Here is a 19,565-nt window from a genome sequence, read left to right as displayed (position 1 = left end):
CATATATGGTAATGAAGCTACTCATGCTGCTGGATACTGGATTTTCCTTATTGAAGGCATTCATGCTTCATTGGGGCTCCAGTCAACATTTCTGTTCTTTGAGTTCTATAGACTCAATAAAATTGGTTCCAGGGTTATCCTGGAGACATGGATTCCTGTCCTTCACATGTGCAGTGCTATCTGTAAAATATCTCTAGATTTGATTGATCAACAACCTGTTTTAAGGAAGCAAAACAATTTAAGCTGGTCAATGTTATATGTGCTCTTTCAATCTAAATGAAAAAATACCAAAACTTGCAGAATTCAGGTAAAATAGTTTTGAGAAAGTAATTTATAGCTGCGAATGCTTGTATTAATGAAGAGAAGAAATGTAAAATTAATAGCTTATCCCTCCACCTTTAATCACTATAAAAAGAAAAGTAAGCTGAACCTAAAACAAGCAGAAGAAGGATAATAAAGATAGTGGGAATTAATGACATAGAGAATAGAAAACAATAGAGAAAATCAATGCAACCAAAAGCAGGTTTATTGAAAAGATTAATAAAATTGACAAGGTTTTAGCTGGACTGAACAAGAACAAACAAGAGAAGACTAACATTACTAAAATCAGAAATGAAAGAGGGGACATTACTACTGAATATACAGAAATAAAAAAACGATTATCAAGAAATAATTTATACAATCATATGCCTAAAATTTGATATCTTAGGTGAAATGGTCAAATTTCAGAAAGAAACTGATGACCAGAATTGATTCAGGAAGAAATAAACAATATGGGTACATCTATTATGAGTGAGGCAATTGAATTATTGATCAAAAACTACCCAAGAAGAAAAGCCCAGGCCCAGATGGCTTCACCATTGAATTCTATCACAATTTAAAGAAGAATTAATACTATTTATTTACAAACACTTCCCGCAAAATAGTTGAAGAAGTAACACTCCCTAATTCATTCTGTAAGGACATTACTGTCCTTGTAATAAAAGTAGATTAAAATATCACATGAAATGGAAACTACAGAACAATATCTCTTATAAATATGGATACAAAATTCCTAAACAAAATAATATCAAACCAAATGTAGGAATATGTTCAAAGAATTACAGAACATGAAAAACTGGTATTTATCCCAAAGTGCAAGATTGGTTAAACTTTGAAAACCAATGGGGGAGTGGTTTCAAAATAGTAAAATAGAATAACACAGAGCTCACTCTCCCACAAATATATCAAAACCATGTCTTCATGTGGAATGATTCTTACAGAATGCCTACTAAATTTTGGCAGAAGATCTTGCACTATTGGAACTACAGGGAAAATCTTCAAAAAACAAGGTAGGAGAAAAAAGGAAAAGGAAATCAGTGTGGGACATACCCCTTGGGGAGGGAGTGGCAAAGGAGGAAAAGACCATCACCCTGAGAAGCCCTGTCTCCAGTAGGGACATCAGCTGGGACAGAGGGGAACTTCAGAGGCTTGGTGAAGAAAGCAGTAGCTGCTTGGCAGACAGAATGGAGAGAAACCTGCACAGAGGGTTTATGCCATCCCTAGCCCAATATACAAGCTGGATGTTGCAGGCTCAGACTCAGTGCTCCAGCTTGGGCTTCAGAAGATGGACTGAAGGAGATGACTGGGGTTGAGTGAATACAGGCAGTCTCAGGGGGCTGGAGTATGGTGAGGACTGAGGTTGGAAGTGTGTGAAAATGAGCCTGGGTCCACTAGAGAGAGCTCCACTCCATGCACATAGAGGAAGGGGCACAGTGCAGAAGGCCATAGCAGCTTTCTCCACTAGCCCAGAGGGCATTACTCAGCTGCCCCAATGTTAATGTAGTTTTGCAAAGGGAGGAGTGGGACCCATAATAGCAACCTTCTCAGCTTGCTCTGGAGGGATGCAATTGCTTGTGGGTGGCTCCCAAGTGGAGGCAGGGCTAAAATCTGAACAGATTTGCAGGAGTTGTGCAAGTTCACAGGCAAGCCTGAAATTTTAGTTGAGCCCCAGGTAACTGTGGCAGTTTTACTCTACTGGTACCTTTGTAATCTCAGTGTATCTGGGACATCTGAGCAGAATATATATGTGTTGGGACAGCTCTTGCACTAACAGCAGGTATGCATATGTGGAGGAGGGGCTGGGGCCTGGGTTGACGCTGTAGCCAATGGTGGATCCAGGTTCATGATTACATATGTACTATAACAGGTCCTGGTAACTAACATGAATGGATATGCACTGGTGGCTTATTAAGCACAGAGCCTAAAAGACACCAGGGCAGATTGCCAGCATTACCTCAGCAGAGGGGGCAATGTCATCATCAACAAAGTGTGCTTTGTAACCCCACACAAGGAGTGACAGATGACACAACAGAGGGCACATCCTGATGGACATCTCCTGTGAAAGAATACTCAGCAGCTCCTCTCCTAGTGGAAGGTCTTGAATCCTGCCTACCACACAATGCAGCTCAGAAATGGATCTGGGGACCTTTACTCCAACAACAGGGGAGGAGACCAGAGCCCTCATAGGTCTGTGACAACTACAGCATAAAGAGGAGACCCCAATCAACATCCTGTGGATGCTCTGGTCACCACAACACCAATTACAGCCCCAATCAAGGAGTAACAGGCAGTATACATAGAGGAAAGATATGGCAGTCATCTATACTAAAAACAGCTCTTGCAACAAAAACATTAGATTCACATCATCTACACAGGGACATTCCCACATAAAAACAGCCCTCCAAGACCACAGTAGATAACTGTTACTCCTAACTTCATAGAGGTAGAGAAATATAAGTAAAATGAACTGAGGACCCATTCCCAATTAAAAGAACAAGAGAAATCCCCTGAAAGGGTGAACTAAGAAATAGACCTCTACATTCTACCAGAACCTGAGTTGATAGGCAGCACTGAAAGAAATAAGAGAGGTTATCAATAGAAAAGGAGAATACAGTAAAAAGGAATACAAACTATAAAGAAAAGCCAATTAAAATCAGAAAACTCAATTCCCAAGATAAAATGTGAGCTAAAGGAAATCAATAGCAGACTAAATAACAAAAAGAACAAATAAGTGATTTAGAAGATAGAAAAATGGAAATCACCCAGTGAAAATAGCAGACAGAAAGAGAAATGAAAGCAAATAAAATCAATATAAGGGACCTAAGGGATAATATAAAGCATGCCTATTTACACATAATAGGGATTCCAGAAGGAAAAGAAAGAGAAAAGGGGATTAAAAATGTGTTTGAAGAAAGTATGACTGAAAATTTCCCAAACCTAACTAAGGAAACAGATATCACAGTATGGGAAGCACAAAGGGTCCCAGAAAAGATGAACTCAAACAGACCTACAGCAAGACATATTATAATTAAGATGGCCAAAGTTAAAGATACAGAAAAGATCCTAAAGTCACCAATAAAAAACCAAAATATGAGGAGAGAAGCAAGGTGGCGGAGTAGAAAGATGCTTGTAGCTCACCCTCTCCCACAAATACACCAAAACTCACATCTACGGACCAACTCAGCCAACCAGAACACCTGCTGAACTCCGACAGAACATTGCCTTCTTCGAAAGACAAAGACGCCAAAATCTGGTAGGAAAAAAGGGAAAAAGAAAGAAGAAAAAGCAAAAGAGTTCAGGACCGATCCCGTGGGAAGGGAGCAGCAAAGAAGGATTGGCAGTCATTTGCTGGGTTTCCCCTCTCCAAAGGAGAGGCCAGTGGGCAGAGGGGGAACCTCTGAAGCTCAGATCTTCCCCGAGCACACCTTGACTGACAAAAATGAGTTAAACGGGCACAAAGGGTCCCTGCGACACCCAGCCCAAGACGCTAACAGGCAGCTGGGGCCAGGGCAGGCGGCCCGAGCCGGGCAGAGGCTGGGGGCGGTTGCACTGAGGTAGCCCCAGGGGACTGCAGGGTGCTGCGCAACGTGGCTGGGAGGGAATACAGAGTAGAACAACCTCAGCCCCACATAAATTGTGAAAAAAGCAAAGCAACATGGCTGGTGTGCCCTGGGGGGAGGTGCACCATAGCCTTTGTCCGCTTAGACCTGTGCCACCATTACTAGCACTTCTTGCGAGAAGAGAGGCTGGGTTCAGCCACAGCCACCATATTCTGCATGCAGTGCCCGGGCAGGGGTGGGGCCGAGACCTGAACCCGCACCCAGGGGCTCCACAACCACCTAGGCAGGACTGAGAATTGTTTACAGATGGAGGCAGATAAGATCTTTCTGCCCTGGCACCTGAGAGAACTCGAGCCACCAAGATAAACAAGGAACTGAGATTTGGCACAGAGCAGAGGCAGGGTCATTCTGTGGTCTTCCCCAAGCCTGCCTTTGGAATGCTGACCCGAGGCAGAGCGGGCAGCTGCACAGAGCAGCTGAGCCACCAGCACCAGGAAAGGGTGGGTGACAACCTGCTTTCCTGGCAGGAATGCAGCACCTGACCATGGTGCTGGGAGGGGATGCGATCCACCCACCTGCCTCCCCCAAGTGCAACATCTGGCTGTGGCATCGGGAGAGGGAGTGACCCATCGCCCACTGGGTAAGAGCTCAGCGCCTGACCCAGTGTTGGGAGGGGGTGCGATCTGCTCGGCGACAGCCACTGGGAGCAGCACAGAAGAGGGCACCAACAGAGGGCCTCTGGAAACAGCAAGCTGAGTTCGTGAAACAGGGCAAAGACATAAAGGCCTCTAAATAAAATCATTAAGAGCACAGTGTCTCCAGTAGAACTAGATAACAGATACTCCTTCAGCCACAGTGCCAGAGAGATATGAGCAATATGAAGAATTAGAGGAACCACTCCCAATTAAAAGATCAAGAGAAATCCCCTGAAAGCATGATCAAGGAAATAGACATTGATGGCCTACTAGATGAAGATTTCAAAAAAGGAGTGATCAAAGTACTGAAGGAACTAAAAGAAATAGTGTTTAGAGATATAAAATATGTCAAAAATGAAATAGAAGCTATAAAGAAGAACCAAGTAAAATTAGTAAACTCATTTGCTGAGATGAGAGCTGACCTAAAGGCTGTACAAAGCCGACTAGATAATGCAGAGGAACAAATAAGTGACCTAGAAGACAGGACTACAGAAAGCACCCAATCAGAACAGCTGAGAGTAAAACAAATAAAAAACAATGAAAACAATATAAGGGACCTATGGGATAATATACAGCATGCCAATCTATGCATAATAGGGGTTCCAGAAGGGGAAGAAAGAACAAAGGGAATTGAAAAGGTCTTTGAAGAAATCATGACTGAGAACTTACCAAACCTAAAGGAATCAGATATCCAAGTACAGGAGGCTCAGAGGGTCCCAAACAGGAAGAACCCAAACAGACCCACACCAAGACATATCATAATCAAGATGGCCAGAGTCAAGGATAAAGAAATGATCCTAAAGGCAGCAAGAGAAAAGCAGAGTGAGTTACAAGGGAACCCTAATAAGGCTCTCAGCTGATTCTCTACACAAACACTACAGGGAAGAAGGTAGTGGCAAGATATATTCAATGACCTGGATGAAAAAAAAGATGCAGCCTAAGATACTCTATCAAGCAAGGCTATCCTTTAGAATAGAAGGAGAGATAAAGAACTTCACAGACAAGCAAAAACTAAAAGAGTTTAGCAACACTAAACCCATGCTAAAAGAAATATTGACAGGTCTACTCTAAATAGAAAAGAAGCAGGATGCTATGAAAAAGAAACTCATAACTGGAAAGGAGATAATTGCCATGAATTACAAAAAGAATGAACACAAAATTGTAAAATAAGACATCTAAATCATTAAGAGTGGGAGAGGGAAGCAAGGAAAGCCATTGTGGAAAACAGTATGTAGATTCCTCAAAAGACTAGGAATAGACTTATCATATGACCCAGGAATCCCGCTCCTGGGCATAAATCCAGAAGGAACCCTACTTCAAAAGTACACCTGCACCCCAGTGTTCATAATAGCACTATTTACAATAGCAAAGACAAGGAAACAGCTTAAATGTCCATCAACAGATGACTGAGTAAAGAAGAAGTGGTATATTTATACAATGGAATACTATTCAGCCATAAAAACTGACAACATAACTCCATTAGCAGCAACATGGATGTTCCTGGAGAATGTCATTCTAAGTGAAGTAAGCCAGAAAGAGAAAGAAAAATACCATATGAGATCTCTCATATGAGGAATCTAAAAACAAAACAAAACAAAACAAAACAAAACATAAATACCAACAGAAACAGACTTATAGACATAGAATACAAACTTGTGGTTGCCAGGGGGGTGGGGTGTTAGAAGGGACAGACTGGGATTTTAAAATGTAGAATAGATAAACAAGATTATACTGTATAGCACAGGGAAATATAAACAAGATCTTGTGGTAGCTCATAGTGAAAAAAAGTGACTGAATATATATATGTTCATATATAACTGAAAAATTGTGCTCTACACTAGAATTTGACACAACAGTGTAAAATGACTATTACTCAATAAAAGTTTAAAAGAAAGCTATAAGGGATCCCCATAAAGCTCTCAGCTGATTTCCCTACAGAGAAGTTGCTGGTGAGAAGGAAGAGGCAAGATATATTCAAAGTCCTGAAAGAGAAAAACCTGCTACCTAGGATACACTAACTAGAAAACTGTCAATTAAAATAGAAGGAAAGATACAGACTTTCTCAGACAAGCAAAAACAAAAGGAATTAATTACCACTAAACCTATCGTAAAAGTAATATTGAAAAGTTTTCTCTAAATGGAAAATAAGCAGGAATCCATAGAAAAGAGAAAATCAAAGCTGGAAATGCAGTAACTACAATGAACAATAAAGGAATAAACATGAAGATGTAAAATAAGACATCTAAACCATGAAATGAGGGAGATGGAAGCAAAAAAATGTTGATTAAAAGGTTTTTTTAGGATGTGTTTCAGCTTATATCATTACCAATCTAAATCAACTAGGAATGGAGTAACACACTTGAAAAACATTGTAACCACAAATCAAAAGCATACAATAGAGTCACAAAAAAAGAAAATATATCAATCTAATACAAAATAAAATTATCAAAGTACGAAAGGAAAAAGAGAAAAAGAAAGGACAAAGAAGAAATACAAAATCAACTGGAAAACAAGGTTTAAAATGGCAAGAACCACACATCCATCAATCATTACCATAAATTTCAATGGACTTATTGCTCCAATCAAAAGACATAGAGTGGCAGGTTGAATGTTAAAACAAGAGCCTACAAAATGCTGCCTACAAGAGACCCACATTAGGACAAAGGACAAACATGTTGAAGGTGAGATGATGTGAAAAAATATTTCATGCAAATGAAAATGACAAGAAAGTAGGATCAGCAGTACTCATATCAGACAAAATAGAACTTAACAAAAGGCCATAGAGACAAGGGGGCCAAGATGGCAGAGTAGGAGGACGCTGGTAGCTCACCCTCTCCCACAAATACACCAAAACTCAAATCCACGGACCCACTTATACAACCAGAGCACCTGCCAAACTCCAACAGAACATCGCCCTCTTCAATAGACATAGATGCCAAACATCTGGTAGGAGAAAAGGAATAAAGAAAGAAGAAAAGGCAAAACAGTGTGGAACCGGTCCTGCGGGAAGGGGGCAGCAAAGGAGGAATAGCACTTGTTCGCTGGGTCATCCTCTCTCCATTGGAGAGGCCAGTGGGATGGAGAGGGAGCCACTGAGGCTCGGATCTGTACAGAGCACACCTTAACCAACAGAACTAAGTTTAAAGTAGAAAAAGGGTCCCTGTGACATCCATCCTGAGACATGAGCCAGCAGGTGGGGGACAGGATAGGCTGCTCAAGCCAAGTGGAGTACTGGGGCAGCTGCACTGAGGCACTCCCTGGGGACTACAGGGTGCTGCATGCTGTGGATGAGTGGGTATACATGGCCAAACAAACTGGGCCCTCCATAAAACAGCACAGCTGATGTGCTCTGGGGGGAAGTGTGCCATACCCCCATCTCTGAAAACCCATGGAAGGTTTTCAGGCAAAAAGAGGCAGGGCTCAGGCACAGCCGCAATATCCTGCAGCACTTATCACCCAGGCGGGGGCAGGCTTGAAACCTGAATCCACACCTAAGGGCTTAGCAGACTCAAAGGCCAGACTGAGACTTGTTTACAGCCTGTGGTAGATAGGATCTTTCTGCCCTGGTGCTTCAGAGAACTCGTGCCACCAAGATAAACAAGGAGCTGAGTTTTGGCATGGAGCAGGGGCAGGGCTGTTCCGTGGTCTTCCCAGAGCCCGCCTACAGAGCGCGGATCCTAGGCCATGCGGGCTGCTGCACAGAGCTGGGGAGTGACCGCAGCCGGAAGAGGGCAGATGGCTACCCACATTTCTGGCAAGAACACAGCACCTGACTCCGGTGCTGTGAGGGAGCACAATTCACCCGCCTAACTCGCCAGAGCACAGCATGTGACTGTGGCAATGGGAAGGGGTGTGACCCACCCGCCCACCGTTAAGGAGAGCAGCACCTGACAGCAGTGTTGGGTGGAGGTGCTATGTGCTGGCCCACAACCACTTGGAGCAGCACAGATGAGGGGCATCAACAGAGGGCCTCTGGAAACAGCAAACTGAGTTCATGAAACAAGGTGAAGAAAGAAAGACTTCTCGATAAAATCATTAAGAGTGCACAGACTCAATTAGAACAACTCCCCTTTCTTCAAAAGTTTTATCTGTTCTATTTTGTATTATCTTTTTAATATTTAACATTTAAATGATTATATATGCTTCCAGTTTTTATCCCTTTAAATTTTTTCTTTTAAAATATTTTTATTATTTTCTTTAAATCCATCTCATTTCATTTTTTTTCAAAATTTTATTGATTTACATCATTTTACAATGTTGCATCAAATTCCAGTGTAGAGCACAATTTTTCAGATATGCATGAGCATATATATATTCATTGTCACACTTTTTTCTCTGTGAGCTAACATAAGATCTTGTATATATTACCCTGTGCTATACAGTATAATCTTGTTTACCTATTCTACAATTTGGAAATTCCAGACTATCTCTTCCCACACCTCACCCCCTTGGCAACCACAAGTTTGTATTCTATGTCTGTGAGTCTATTTCTGTTTTGTATTTATGCTTTGTTTGTTTGTTTGTTTGTTTTAGATTCCACCTATAAGCGATCTCATATGGTATTTTTCTTTCTCTTTTTGGTTTACTTCACTTAGAATGACATTCTCCAGGAGCAACCATGTTGCTGCAAATGGTGTTATGTTGTCGGTTTTTATGACTGAGTAGTATTCCATTGTATAAATATACTACCACTTCTTTATCCAGTCATCTGTTGATGGACATTTAGCCTGTTTCCATATCTTGGCTATTGTAAATAATGCTGCTATAAACATTGGGGTACAGGTGTCATCCTGAACAAGAGTTCCTTCTGGATATATGCCCAGGAGCAGGATTCCTGGGTCATATGGTAAGTCTATTCCTAGTCTTCTGAGGAATCTCCACACTGTTTTCCATAGTGGCTGCACCAAACTGCATTCCCACCAGCAATGAAGGAGGGTTCCCTTTTCTCCACAGCCTCTCCAGCATTTGTCGCTTGTGGATTTTTGAATGATGGCCTTTCTGACTGGTATGAGGTGATACTTCACTGTAGTTTTGATTTGCATTTCTCTGATAATTAATGATATTGAGCATTTTTTCATGTGCCTATTGATCATTTGTATTTCTTCCTAAGAAAATTGTTTGTATGTGTCTTTTCCCCGTTTTGAATTGGGGTGTTTGTTTTTTTTCTTATTAAGTCATATGAGCTGCTTATATATTCTGCAGATCAAGCCTTTGTCGGTTTCCTTTGCAAAAATTTTCTCTTTCCGTAGGTTGTCTTTTTCTTTTACTTATGGTTTCTTTTGCTGTGCAGAAGCTTGTAAGTTTCATTAGGTCCCATTTGCTTATTCTTGTTTTTATTTCTATTGCTTGGGTAGACTGTCCTAGGAGAAATTTTTGAGATGTATGTCAGATAATGTTTTGCCTATATTTTCTTCAAGGAGTTTATTGTATATTGTCTTCTGTTTAAATCTTTGATTCATCTTGAGTTGATTTTTGTGTATGGTGTAAGGGAGTGTTCTAGCTTCTTTGTTTTACGTGCTGCTGTCCAGTTTTCCCAACACCATTTGCTGAAGAGACTGTCTTTATTCCATTGTATATTCTTTCCTCCTTTGTTGAAGATTAGTTGACCAAAAGTTTGTGATTTCATATCTGGGCTCTCTGTTCTCTTCCATTGGTCCATATGTCTGTTTTTGTACCAATACCATGCAGTCTTAATGAATGTAGCTCTATAGTGTTGCCTGAAGTCTGGGAGAGTTATTCCTCCAGCCTCTTTCTTTCTCTTCAAGAAAGCTTTTGCAATTCTAGGTCTTTGATGGTTCCATATAAATTTTTTTATGGTTTGTTCTAGTTCTGTGAAATATGCCCTGGGTAACTTGATAGGGATTGCATTAAATCTGTAGATTGCCTTGGGCAGTGTGACCATTTTAACAATATTGATTCTTCCAGTCCAAGAGCATGGGATAACTTTCCATTTTTTAAAGTCTTCTTTCATTTCCTTCATCAATGGTTTATAGTTTTCTGTGTATAATTCTTTCACCTCCTTGCTTAGATTTATTCCTAGGTATTTTATTACTTTGGGTGCTATTTTAAAGGGGATTGTTTCTTTACTTTCTTTTTCTGTTGATTCATCATTAGTGTAAAGAAATGCAACTGATTTTTGAACATCAATCTTGTAACCTGCTACCTTGCTGAATTCTTCGATCAGCTCTAGTAGTTTTTGTGTGGACCTTTCAGGGTTTTCTATATATAGTAACATGTCATTGGCATATAGTGCCATTTTTACCTCTTCTTTTCCAATTTGGATCTCTTTTATTTCTCTCTATTGCCTGATTGCTGTGGCAAGGACTTCCAAGACTATGTTGAATAGGATTGGTGATAGTGGACATCCTTGTCCCAGATTTTATTGAGAAGCTTTTGAGTTTTTCACCGTTGAGTACTATGCTGACTCTAGGTCTGTCATATATAGCTTTTATTATGTTGAGATATGTTCCCTCTATACTCACTTTGGTAAGAGTTTTTATCATAAATGGGTATTGAATTTTATCAAATGCCTTTTCTGCATCTATTGAGATGATCATGTGTTTTTTGTCCTTTCTCTTGTTGATGTGATGTATTACTTTGATTGATTTGTGTATGTTGAACCACACTTGTGTCTCTGGGATGAACCCCATTTTGTCATGATGTATAATCTTTTTTATGTGTTCTTGGATTCTATTTGCTAGTATTTTGGTGAGGATTTTGGGATCTATGTTCATCAGTGATTTTGGCCTATACTTCTCTTTTTCGGTAGTGTCTTTGCTGGTTTTGGTATCAGGGTGATGGTGGCTACATAGAATGAGTTTGGGAGTATTCCCTCCTTTTCAATCATCTGGAAGATTTTGAGAAGGACTGATATGAGTTCTTCTTTGTATATTTGGTAGAATTCCCCATGGAAGCCGTCCGGTCCTGGACTTCTATTTGTAGGGAGGTTTTTTATTGCTATTTCGATTTCATTTCTAGTGATCAGTTTGTTCAAGTGGTCAGTTTATTCTTGATTCAGTCTTGATGGACAGTATGCTTCCAGAAACTCTTCCATCTCCTCTAGGATATCCAGTTTGGTTCCATATAGTTTTTTATAGTATTCTCGTATGATATTCTGTATTTCTATTTTATTTGTTGTAATTTCTCCATTATCCTTTCTTATTTTGCTAATTTGTGCTCTCTCTTTTTTCTTCCTTTTTAGTTTGGCCAGAGTATTGTCGACTTTTTTTACTTTTTCAAAAAACCAGCTTTTGGTTTGATTGATTTTTTTCTATGGTCTTGTTAATCTCTATTGTATTTATTTCCTCCCTAATCTTTATAATTTCAGTATTTCTGCTGCCTTTTGGGAATTTTTGTTCTTCTGTTTCTAGTTCATTCAGCTGGTGGGTTAAATTGTTCATTTGAGATTGTTCTTTCTTGAGGAAGTCCTGTGACACTATCAACTTCCCTCTTAGCACTGTCTTTGCTGTGTCCCATGAATTTTGTGTGGTTGTGCTTTCATTGTCATTTGTCTGAAGATATTTTTTAATTTCAGCTTTGATTTCCTCATTGACCCATTTGGTTTTTAATAACATATTATTTAATCTCCATATCTTCCTTTTGTTCTCCTTTGTTTCTCTGTTGTTGATTTCTAGTTTTATGGCATTGTGGTCATTAAAGATGCTTGAGATAATTTCTATCTTCTTAAAATAGTTGAGGTTTGTTTTGTGCCCAAGTACGTGATCAATCCTGGAAAATGTTCCTTGTGCACTTGAAAAGAATTTATATCCTATTTTTTGGGGGTGTAATGCTCTGAAGTTAGCCACCAAATCTAATTTCTCTGTTGCCTTATTTATTTTCTGTCTGGAAGATCTGTCTAGTGATGTTAATGCAGTGTTAAATTCTCCAACTATGATTGTATTCCCATCAATGTCCCCCTTTATCTCTGTTAGTAATTGTTTTATGTACTTAGGTGCTCCTGTTTTGGGTGCATATATATTAACGATTGTAATAGCCTCATCTTGTATCACTCGTTTCATCATTATAAAATGTCCTTTTTATCTTTCTTTATGGCCTTTGTTTTAAAGTCTATTTTGTCTGAAATCAGTACTGCAACACCTGCTCTTTTGGCTTTTCCATTTGCATGGAATATCCTTTTCCATCCTTTCACTCTCAATCTATATGTGTCCTTTTGTACAAAATGGGACTCTTGTATGCAGCATATTGAAGGTTCTTGCTTTATTATCCAGTCTGTTACTCTGTCTTTGACTGGAGCATTTAGTCCATTAACATTTATAGTAGTTAATGATAGGTGTGTGTTTATTGCCATTTTGAACTTATCTTTGCAGTTAATTTGTTATTTCCTCTTTGTTCATTTCTTCTTCCTTTTGTGATTCAGTAATTTTACTTTGTGTTATCATGGATTATATTTAATTTTTGTGACTTCATTGTAAGTTTGTGGCTTGTGGTTACCCTTTTTTATAAATCTATTAGCCCATTACTATAAGTGTTTTTATTAAACTGATAGTAACATGATCTCAAACCGTCCTACTGATAAAAAAATTTTGAAAAGAGACAAAAAAAACCCCCCTGTATTTCCTTGCCCCCCTCTCCCACTCTCAATGATTTGTATGTCTTCTTTTAAAATTTCATGTTTATTTTATTTGTAACTCATGACTTGCCACCTTTCCAGTTGTTTCTCATTTCTGTAGCATCCTGCTGCTTTTCTATTTAGAGTAGACCTTTCATATTTCTATTGTCATGTGTTTAGTGTTGCTAAACTCTTGTAGCTTTTTCTTGTCTGTGAAATACTTTATTTCTCCTTCTATCCTAAAGGATAGCCTTGCTGGATACAGTATCCTAGGCTGCATCTTTTTTTTCATTCAGGACTTTGAATATGTCTTGCCACTCCCTTCTGGCCTGTAGTGTTTGTGTAGAGAAATCAGCTGAGAGCATTATGGGTGTTCCCTTGTAACTCACTCTTTGCTTTTGTCTTGCTGCCTTTAGGATCATTGCTTTATCCTTGACTCTGGCCATCTTTATTATGATATGTCTTGGTGTGGGTCTATTTGGGTTCTTCCTGTTTGGGACCCTCTGAGCTTCCTGTACTTTGATATCTGATTCCTTCTTTAAGTTTGGGAAGTTTTCAGTCATGATTTCCTCAAAAACCTTTTCAATCCCCTTTGATCTTTCTTCCCCTTCTGGGACCCCTATTGTGTGAAGATTGGCATGCTTTATATTACCCCATAGGTCCCTTATGCTATTTTCACTTTTTTTTTTTTTGTAGCTGTTCTTTTTGGGTGCTTTCTATTGTCCTGTCTTCTAGGTCACTAATTCATTCCTCTGTGTTATGTAGTCAGCTTTGCATAGCCTTTGTATCATTCCTCATCTTAGCCAATGAATTTACCCATTCTACATGGTTCTTCTTTATAGCTTCAATTTCATTTTTGACATATTTTATGTCTGTAAACACTATCTCTTTAGTTCCATCAGTACTTTGATCACTCCTTTTTGGGAATCTTGATCTAGTGGGCTATCAATGTCTATTTCATTGTTCATTCTTTTAGGGGATTTCTCTTGTCCTTTTAATTGGGAATGGTTTCTCTGCTTCTTCATCTTACTCATACCTCTCTGGCACTGTGGTTTATGGAATATCAGTTATCTGTCCTTAAGGAGTTTATCAATCTAATACCTGTGTAGGAATAATACTTAGAAAAGAAAAAAAAAAGACTGAGAGAGAGATAGAATTTTAAAAGAAGGGAGAAAAAAATGTTTGAAAACAGTGCATAATGAATAATAGAAGAGCAAGTTGAAGTACTAATTTTAAAAATAATAATAATAAAAATATTTTAAGAAATTTTAAAGGGATTAAAACTGGGGGTATATATAATTGTTTAAGATGTAAAAATTAAAACTGTAATAGGAAATTTAACAGGTGAAACAGATTTAAAAAGGGGGGGAAGTGGTTTCGGTGTTCCCCTGGAGACTGTGTGTTTTTAATGTGAAGTCTTTCTGTCTTCATCCTGTTTTGGAAGCTCAGCTTGCTGTTTCCAGAGGCCCTCCGTTGGCGCCCTGATCTGTGCTGCTCCCAGTGCCTGTTGGCAAGCAGATCGCGCCTCCTCCTAACAGTGGGTCAGGTGCAGCTCTCCTTTGCTGTGGGCGGGCGTGTCACTGCCCCTCCCGATGCCGCAGTCTGATGTTGCAGACTGGCCAGGTAGGAGGGCGGCTCGCACCCCTTCTCAGCACCATGGTGAGGGTCTGTGTTCCTGCCGGAAAGGCAAGTGGCTGCCCGCCCTCTCCCAGCTGCTCTGTGCCGCTGTGTGCTCCGCCTCGGGTCGGCGCTCCACAGGCTGGCTCGGGGAAGACAAAGGAACAGCCCTGTCCCTGCTCCAGGCCAAAACCCAGCTCCTTGTTTGTCTTGGCAGAGCATGTTCTCTGAGGGACCAGGATGGAAGGATCCTATCTACCTCGAGCTGTAGCCAAGTCTCTGTCTGGCCTTTGAGGCTGCTAAGCCCTTATGTGGGGATGCAGGTTTCGCCCCTGCCCCCGCCTGTGTGCTAAGCGCCGGAGGATATGGCGGCTGTGCCTGAGCCTCGCGTCTCTTCACCGGAAAACTTCCCATGGGTTTTCAGAGATCAGCGTATGCACCCTTCCCCCCCAGGGCACATCAGTCTTGTTGTTTTATGGAGGGCCCAGGTTGTTCTGCCCTGTGCACCCACAGCCACGGCACGCAGCCCCCTGCAGTCTCCCAGGGCTGCCTCAGTGCAGCCGTCCCCATCCTCCTCCTGGCTCGGGCAGCCTGCCCCTGCCCACAGCTCCCGGGCCGCATCTCAGGCTGGGTGTCACGGGAACCCTCTGTGCCCATTTATCTTAGTTATGTCAGTCAAGGCCTGCTCTGTACAGATCCAAGCCTCAGAGGTTCCCCTTCTGACCCACTGGCCTGTCGGTTGGAGAGGGTAGACCCAGCGAATGAGTGCCAGTCCTCCTTTGCCGCTCCCTCCCCGCAGGACCCATCCTGCCCTGCTTTGCCTTTTCTTCTTTCTTTTTTCCTTTTCTCCTTCCAGATTGTTGGCGTCTCTATCTTTTGAAGTAGATGATGTTCTGTCGGAGTTCCACAGGTGCTCTGGTTGGCTGAGTGGGTCTGTGGATGTGAGTCTTTGTGCATTTGTGGGAGAGGGTGAGCTACAAGCGTCCTTCTACTCCACCATTTTGGCCTCCATCCGATATTCTGTATTTCTATGTTATTTGTTGTTATTTCTCCAATTTCCTTTGTTATTTCGCTTATTCGTGCTCTCTATTTTTTCTTCTTTGTATGTTTGGCCAGAGATATGTGGATTTGTTTTTTTACTTTTTCAAAAAATCAACTTTTAGTTTGATTGTTCTTCTTTTTTTAATGTCTATTTCATTTATTTCCTCCCTGATCTTAATATTTCCTTCCTTCTGCAGACTTTTTTTTTGGCTCTTATTTTTCTAATTCTTTCAGGTGCTGGTTTAGATTGTTTATTTGAGTTTGTTCTTTTTTGAGGAAGGCTGTATTGCTATAAACTTTCCTCTTTGCACTGCCTTTGCTGCATCTCATAAATATTGTGTGGTCATATTTTCATTTTTATTTATCTCAATGTAGTTGCAAATTTCAATTTTGATTTCATAATTGACCCATTGGTTTTTTTTTTAATAGCATGTTGTTTAATTTCCATGCTTTCCTTTTTTTCTCCTTTGTTTCTCTGTAGTTGATTTTTAGGTTAATGGTATTGTGGTCAGTATAGATGCTGACATAATTTCTATCTTTTTAAAATTGTTGAGGCTTCTTTTTTGCCCAAGTGTATGATCAATCCTAGAAAATGTTCCATGTGCACTTGAAAAGAATATATGTCCTAATTTGGAGGGTATAATGCTCTGAAAATATCCACCAAATCTATTTTTTCTATTGTGTCATTTAATTTCTCTGTTGCCTTACTTATATTTTGTGTGGAAGATCAGTCTAATCATGTTAATGTGGTAAATTCTCCAACAATGATTGTATTCCCAATAATATCACTTTTTATCTCTGTTAGTAACTGTTTTATGTACTTAGGTTCTCCTATATTGGGTGCTTATATATTAACTAGCATAATATCCTTATCTTGTATTACTCCTTTAATCATTATAAAATGTTCTTCTTTATCTTTCTCAATGGCCTTTGTTTTAAAGTATATTTTGTCTGAAATCAGTCTTTTACACCTGCTTTTTTTGCTTTTCCATTTGCATGGAATATCTTTTTTCATCCTTTCACTCTCAATCTATATGTGTCCATCTCTCGAATGTTGGTCTCTTGTATGCATCATATTGAAGGTTCTTGCTTTACTATCCAGTTTGCACTCAATACCTTTTGATGGAGCATTTAGTCCACTGTGATTTACAGTAATTAATGGTACATGTGTGTTTATTGCCATTTTGAACTTATTTTTGAAGCTGATTTTTTATTTCCTGTGTTCCTTTTTCTTCATTTTGTGGTTTGGTGATTTTCTTTTGTATTATCTTGAATTTTATTTAGTTTTTGTGACTCACTTGTAAGTTTCTGGCTTGTGGCTTTCCATTTTTGTAAGTATATTAACCCATTAGTATAACTGTTTGTATCAAAAAGATAGTAATATAAGCTCTGACCCATCCTAACAAGAACAAAAAATATTAAAAAGAAAATAAAGTACTCTGTATTTTCTTGTTACCCTCTCCCACTCTTAGTGATTTAGATTTCTTCTTTTACAATTTCATGTTTTTTCTATTTGTAATTCTTTATACTTATCACCTTTCCAGTTATGAGTTCCTCATTTTTGTATCATCATGCTTCTTTTCTATTTAGAGTAGACCTTACATTATTTCTTTTAGCATGTGTTTAGTATTGCTAAACTCTTCTAGTTTTCTCTTGTCTGTGTAGTTCTTTGTCTCTCCTTCTATTCTAAGGGATCGCCTTGCTGGATTAAGTAGCCTAGGCTGCATCTTTTTTTCATACAGGACTTTGAATATATCTTGCTACTCCCTATTGGCCTGTAGTGTTTCTGTAGGGAAATCAGCTGAGAAACTTATGGGGGCTCCCTTGTAACTCACTCTATTTTTCTCTTGCTGCCTTTAGGATCATTTCTTTATCCTTGACTCTGGCCATCTTGATTATGATATTTCTTTGCATGGGTCTGTTTGTGTTCTTCCTATTTGGGACCCTCTGAATTTCTTGGATATCTGATTCCTTCTTTAATTTTGGGAAGTTTTCAGTCAAGATTTCTTCAAATACCTTTTCAATCCCCTTTGTTCTTTCTTCCCCTTCTGGAACCCCTATTATGTGTAGGTCAGCACACTTTATATTATCCCATAGGTCCTTTATTTTGTTTTCATCATTTTTTATTTGTCTTTCTCTCAGCTGTTCTGATTGGGTGCTTTCTATTGTCCTGTCTTTTAGGTCACTTATTCGTTCATCTGCATTATCTAGCCTGCTTTGTACAGCCTTTAGATCAGCTCTCATCTCAGCAAATAAGTTTACCAATTCTACTTGGCTCTTCTTTATAGCTTCAGTTTCATTTTGACATATTTTGTATCTCTAAAAACTATCTATTTTAGTTACTTCAGTACTTTGATCACTCCTTTTTTGTAATCTTGGTCTTGTAGGCAATCAATGTCTATTTCATTGATCATTCTTTCATGGGATTTCTCTTACTCTTTTAATTGGGAGTGGTCCTCTGCTTCTTCATCTTACTCATATCTCTCTGGCACTGTGGCTTATGCAGTATCAGTTATTTATTGTGTTCCTTAAGGAGTTTATTTATTTATCTATGTAACGCCTATGCAGGTATCAAACTTAAAAAATAAGCGATAAAATTTTTAAAGAAAGGAGAAAAGAAGTTTGAAAATAGTGTATAATCAATAATTCAAGAGCCAGTTTAATCAGAATAGCAATTGAGTTGAGACTTCTTTTTAAAACCTTAAAAAAAAGAGAGAAGAACTGAAAACAATATTTGAACCATGTGTGTAGTCAATAACAGGAGATCAAAACCAAGAGGGATAAAAATGAAATGAGATTGATTTTTCAAAATAATAATGAAAATATTTTAAAAAAATTTAAAGGGGATTAAAACTGGAAGCATATATAATTGTTTAAAAAGTAAAAATTTTAAAGGTTATAGAAAATAGAACAGATTAAAAAAAGGGGGAGGAATGTGTTCTCATGGAGACTGTGCACGCTTAATGATTTTATCAAGAGGTCTTTCTGTCTTCACCCTGTTTCGCATACTCAGCTCACTGCTTACAGAGGTCCTCCCATCTGTGCTGCTACCAGTGCCTGTTGTCAAACAGATCACACCCCCTCCCATCACCATGGTCAGATGCTGCACTCTTACATGGTGGGTGGGTGGGTCACACCCGCTCCCTGCACCAAATTCAGGTGCTGTGTTCTTGCCAGGAGGGCAGGTGGCCACCCACCATCTCCCAGCACTGGTCTCTTCCCTGCTGTGTACAGCTGCCCGATTCACCGTGGGTCTGAGCTCCATTGGTAGGCTCTGGGAAGATCACAGAACAGCACCACCCTTGCTCCAAGCCAAAACTGAGCTACTTGTTTGTCTTGGAGGCTTGAGTTCTCTGAGGAACCAGGGCAGAAAATGCTATCTGCCTCAGGCTGTAAATAAGTCTGGCCTTTGAGGGTGCAAAGCCCTTAGATAAGAATTCAGGTTTTGACCCCACCTCAGTCTGGGTGCTAAGCCCCAGAGGTTTTGGCAACTGTGGTTGAGATCTGCCTGTCTTCTCTCATAATCCTTCAGTGGGTTTTCAGAGATGGGGGTGTGGCACTCTTTCCCCCAGGATACATCAGCCATGTTGTTTTATGGAGGGCCCAGGTTGTTTTGCCCTGTGTACCCACTCATCCACAGTACACAGCACCCTGCTGTCCCCTGGGGTTCCCACAGTGCAGCTACCCTGGTCCTCGGCCCGGCTCAGACAGCCTGTCCCGTCCCCAGCTGCTGCTTTGCCTCTAGGGCTGGGAGTTGCAGAG

Source organism: Camelus bactrianus, chromosome X, assembly GCF_048773025.1.
Source record: "Camelus bactrianus isolate YW-2024 breed Bactrian camel chromosome X, ASM4877302v1, whole genome shotgun sequence".
NCBI classification, from domain to species: domain Eukaryota; kingdom Metazoa; phylum Chordata; class Mammalia; order Artiodactyla; family Camelidae; genus Camelus; species Camelus bactrianus.
The sequence above is the reverse complement of the archived record's forward strand: the minus strand, read 5'-3'. Positions refer to the sequence as shown.